Raw genomic sequence first — 6,000 nt, forward strand, 5'->3', positions numbered from 1 at the left:
GCTGTGAATAATCAGTGTAACAAATGCAATTGTATCTTGTTAATTGTTTTTTATTATAAAATAAAATAAAACTTTGGCTGATGTGCCGGTTGTGCCCCTTTCTTGAGCTGATAGACCTACGAAGATGGTAGTGCACGTACTGGTAACTTCACGACTGAACTTCACTACAATTTTGTATCATGATCAGAGTTTTCAGTTAGTACAAAACTGGCTGCCATGGCCATGTTACTGGTACATCAGGGAGTGATCATATTACATTTGTATTAGAATTGCTTCAGTGGCTGTCAATTAGTTTCTGGGCATGGTACCAAGAGTTTTTTATTCCCTTTGAAGACTCAGGTGGTTTGAGTCCAAGTTACGTATAGGATTGCCTTCTCCTGTATAATCTGCAATGCACACGCAGCTCCTTTGGGTGACATTTACTCCAGCCATTCAGGACTAGGTTGGCAATGCTCATCAGAAAACCTTTTCTTCAGATGTCCCAAATTGTGGAATTACCTGCTAGAGAAGATTCATGAATTGAATTCAATGTCTGAGTTTAAACCAACACTAAAAAAAAACTTTTTTGGCAGGGCAATCAAGATGATTTTTTAAGTTATGAGCTTTAAAATTGTGAATTGATTGTTTTTTATTTTAAATATGTATGCTATTTTAACTGGTATCATGCTCTTCTAACTGATTATGTATTTTTAATTGATGTTATGCATTTTAACTGACTTTATGTATTCTGTATTTTGGAGCCCCCCCGGGTGGCACAGCAGGTTAAACCACTGAGCTGCTGAACTTGATGTCCGAAAGTTTGGAGGTTCAAATCTGGGTAGCGGGGTGAGCTTCTGTAAATCGAGCTATTCTAAAACATGCAAATGTGAGTAGATCAATAGGTACCCCTCCAGTGGGAAGGTAATGACACTCCATGCAGTCTTGCTTGCCACATGACCTTGGAGATGTCATTTGGCAAGCTGGCACTTCGGCCTAGAAATGGAGATGAGCACCAGCCTTCAGAGTCAGACACGACTAGACTTAATGTCAGGGGAAAATCTTAATCTTCATCTTCATTCTACATTTTAATCTGTTATTCCCACATAGAACTGTAGGGAAAATAAGTTAAAAATCAGCGACAACAACAATATCTTGATCTCAAATATATCAGCAGTAACTCTTGTTCTCCTGTTGAACAGAAATTTGTTCTAGAATATCTATTCTGAACTTCACATTATGAGTGCTGTTTCATCAGAAATTATATTATATTATGCAAATTAAGAAAGCAATCTTTTTCGATGTCATACATTAATGGGCCACAGTGAGGGGACTGACTGCATGAATCAAGTCTTGAAAATGTATAAGGCTTCATATATTTATTACCAAAGGCTTGTTCTAAATCTCCCCACACCAGGTTGATGCTTGCAAAATACCATTTAGATTCTCATGCGCATGTGAACTTTGAGACAATGAAGGGCAAAAACATACAGCGCTCGGAGAGGGGCAATTAACAGTCTGTTTTTGTCCTCCTTAATTGAATGCATTGACTAAATGTAGTATGCAAATATCCATTGGAATGAAGGATTGTATCTGTGACAAAATAATCTATCTTTTGGCATTTTGCTCATGTAGTTTAGAATTACAGGTCAAAGATTTTTTAAATGAACATCTTCAGGTAATTATTGCAAGAATCTAATATTTTGAAGGATCTCTTTATGCTCTATAAGAATTAAAATCTTCCAAAAAAGTGCCCTTACATAGCATCCGATCATCCATGAGTCACTATTAAATTTGAGATGTCTAGTCGAATGATAGTGATACTGGTACTGTGACAATATAATTCATTTTCAGATACTATCTTTCAGAGATGATGTTAAGAAATACCTGGATTGCCTGGATGCTTAGAGGTAAGAACCTTGTGATCTGGGAGGAGAGTAAAGGGAATTGGAAACTCTAGAAGCACATTACTGTTCTTGCTTTGATTTTTATTAAAGGATATATTTTATTCATAGTGAAGGTCCAAGAATATTATTGCACTGCGAGTGGCAAACAGTGCAACCTTTATGCAATTCCAGCTACTGGCCCCTGTGTTGCGAGGGCAGAATGAATCCCACCTGAGTTTCAGTGTGAATGTCAAAGAAACTATTTCAGGCAATCCACAAACAATGACAACAGTCTTTGAGAAAATCACAGGGGTTATCCTCCAAGCTTTGTGTTCTCTGGAAGACTAGGTCAGCACTTCCTTTAATGTTTGGACTGAAATCTGGAATAGGTTGTTTCTCCACTGAGATGGGTATGACTAGCTACTAACGGCTACAATTGTTGTGCTTCCCTTTTCAAAAAGCCAATAAAGGTTAAATATTAAAATCTGTATTTCAGAAGAATCACAGGTTTTTATCTGCACCCCTTTTTCTCATGCTAGCATCCTCTTTCACATCCCACCAGAGAGGCCCAGTTTCAAACAGTGAATTTTTGAAGCTGGGCAGGGATTCAAAGTGAGTCTTAGGGCACATCTACACTGTAGAATTGTTTATTTAGTTCATGTCAAAAGCATTGCATAATAAATAGGTTTAAAACTGATAAAATAAAGAGACCACAAGCTGCTAAATAGATTTATACCAACAGTGACTGCAGTGACTGTGACTGCATAGCTTTAATCAGTTCTTCCTCTGTACATGAGTCTGGGGATTGTGGGCAAGCATACAGATGCCGAGTTGTTTGTTCTGTTCCACAGTTGCACAAGGTGGAGGATTCTTCCAGGTAGTGCCATTTTGCCAGGTTGTCTTTTGATCTGCCAACTCCACTTTCAGGAACTTCCAAGTTACCCATTCTTGATTTGCCCCGAAGGAAGACTCTCGTGTGGGGCCATATATTTGGAATTGCCTGATTTTGCAGCCCACAAGGATATTCTTGCTGTTGCTGGAGGATTATTTAGAGGAGTGGTGGTGTTATGGTTGAGCCTTCGGGCTCCGGTAATAGAAGAAGGGGTCATAAGACTCCTCGAGAGTCAGACTCTTTCAAGGAGCGTGAAAGAAAACGGCTCCGGGATTTGTTTACAGACCCGACAGATGAGGACTCATTTGAGGGTTTTTCTGAGGGTTTGGAGGAAGAGATGGCCAGCTCGGAGGAGGACGACATGGAATGGACTCGTGTGAGGGAGGATTTGGGTGTTGGGGAAACAGGCAATGAAAGCATGGGAGGTGATTGGCGGGTTGCAGGATCAGACCCATGGACTGGCTGGAGGGATGGAGCGGGATCCACAGCTGGGGATGCTGTGGGGCGTAGTCAAAGGTGCTTAAGCTCTGATGAGGATGATGATGTTGGGGCACCTGGAATTGGGATGGCAGCTGACAGCAATGATGAGCTTGAACTGGGATAAATTGGGGTTTGGGACCAATGTCTAATTGCGTTGGGCAAGGTAATCTGGACGGACGCTTGGGCTTTTGTTGGGGAACTTCCTGAAGACGGGTGTGATTCGTTACTGGATACGTAAGTTTACCAAGGACACTGGGCATCGACGGCGGGAGGAACTGTGCGGGGTTTTTTCTCTGTGCAACTTGTGTTTAATCTCGATAGCTTGGACCTCCGTCGTCTTTTTGACGGGCAATATCTACTCGCACTGGATTGACGCTGGACTGACTGACTTCGATTCCGGATTATCCCTTCTGCTGGCTATCGGTGAGACCTTTGGATTTCTAGATGACTACGCTTGGCTATTGACCTCTGGACCGGATTGGGACCCTGCTGACTGTCGTTACCCTGACTGCTGTGCCTGGACCTGGATATCGTTGGCCGCTGAACCTTAAACTGAATCCTGACTACGACCACGCCTTTCGTTCGCTGCAGGAAGGAATAAACAAGCCTGGTTTATTCTCCTGCTGTTTCTGAGTACCATCTGCTACCAGTCTGTTGTTTACATTCTGACTCCTGTTGATCCTCTTTTGTTTGCATTGTTTGCCAGGCTGAAGTAAGCACTTTTGATTTAATCCGGATTATACTTCTGTTTAACCCGGTTTATCCCTTTGAACCGTTTAAGCTCAAACTGAGCTGTTTTTTGTTACTTATCACACTGAAGTCAAGTGTTTGCCCTGTTCTTTGTTTCCTACGGGCGTTTTAGTTCTATAACCTCAATAAACTGAGTTTTGTTTTACTTGCTGGCGTTCTGTCTGTGACAGGTGGTTTTCATAAAACTTTCCTTTGATTTGAGTCTACTATGAGGAGACTGGTAGCCACACAGTGGGTGGCTTTCATAGTGTTCAACCTTATTTCTCTCACAATTGGCAGCAACTTCCTGTCACACATTGGTGGGGGGCAATGCGTATAGAGTCTTATCAACAGGTGTAGGTTTAAGACATGCTGTGATTATTCTACATGTCTCATTCAGTGCTGTATTCATCTGCTTCGCTTGGGCAGACCTATGCCAAACTAGAATTAATGCAATTTGACACCATTTTAACTGCCGTGGCTCAATGCTATGAAATAAAGGGAGTTGTAGTTTTACAAGGTCTTTAATCTCTGCCAAAGAGTGCTGATGCTTCACCAAACTTCACTCCTGAATGTTTTATGTTTGCTCTCTTCACACTTGTTTTGAAATGGCAGACAAAGGTTTGAGGTAATGAGACAAAGAGAGTTCCGGTGGGTGCAGAAAAAAAGACGTTTATTCTCAGTGGCCAGAGAGAATATAGACCCTCCTGTCTCCAGGAAAAAAGGGTACAGAACAAAGAAACACAGGTCCTTATATACTATTTTTGCCTTCATCTATCTACATCATATAGGCATTATCCATCACCAATTAGTGTCAAAAAAAGTCTTACTTTGCACTTTACTAAAAGCTACTTTTGCATTTTCCTAAAATATAGGCTACTTTCAAGACCTCTGACCCTCCATTAGGCCTTATCTAAGGAATTCTTATCTAGGCTCTCAGGGATCCATTAATTAAGAAATCTCTCTCCCCCCCCCCCCATCTTAGCTTGTCAGAGAGTCATTAGCACTCCTACATGGTTCCAGGTCTTATCTTGACATCCCAAAAGCCTTAATTTGTCTTTTGCCCATTAGCTTATTTATTCTTGTTGACACTTGACATATGTCTCTGGAACTTAGGGTGAACTTTGGTCTCTGCTGGGTCTTGCTAGGCAAAGTATATTTTGGGGCTATATGCACACATTCTGCTTGTGATTACATATTTTCCTATTCCTATTTCTAATATGATTACATTCAATATATAGTAATATACAAGTATTATGTTTTCCCAATACACCTTCATCCACTTTGTTAATGTGGTATGCCCTTCTTGGCTTGGGTGTGTCTATTACAAAATACTTAACTAAAGTCACTCCAGTGTTGGAAAATTGAGAAGGGAAATTTTAGCTCAATTCTGACTTGGGAGAGCTATGTCCCCTGTATTACGGATTGATGATGATAAATTGAAGCTCTTACGGGTGCCCGTGATCCAGAGTCACCCGCAGAACAGTAACATGCCACTCAGGTTTGCAGAACAAAAATACAGGAACTTTACTAATTCCAAATGATAAAAAAGTAGTGATCCCTCTGTTCACTTACAGAAGTCTACAGTCATAAACAGTCCTTTTTCAGTTCACAGATCTGCTTGTCAAGACCCAGGCTGCAGAGCACCAATAACCATACACAGAGGCCAGAATCTATCTAATATCTTTATTGAAGGAATATATAAAGTTAATAAAAACAAGTGTAGAAAATAGTCCAGAATTAGACCTTTCAGGAAAGGTCAGAATTAGTCCAAAAAAGCAATGTCCAATAAGAAATATTAAGGTCCAAAGTTGTAATCCAATAACCGAAACACTCACTTTGCCAAGCAAAGTGAGGGGAGATGACAAGGTCCTTTAGTCCATGAAACTTGAGCGAGGCTAGGAAATAACTTGATACTTGAAACAAGGCTTGAACGTGGAACAAGGTAACTAAGAACAAGAACAAGGTCCGTGGAATAACTTGATAAAATCCGTGGAACAAGGCAAGGATTGATCCTGGGAAACAAGGCAAAGTCCG

This window comes from Anolis carolinensis, chromosome 2, assembly GCF_035594765.1.
Source record: "Anolis carolinensis isolate JA03-04 chromosome 2, rAnoCar3.1.pri, whole genome shotgun sequence".
NCBI lineage: Eukaryota > Metazoa > Chordata > Lepidosauria > Squamata > Dactyloidae > Anolis > Anolis carolinensis.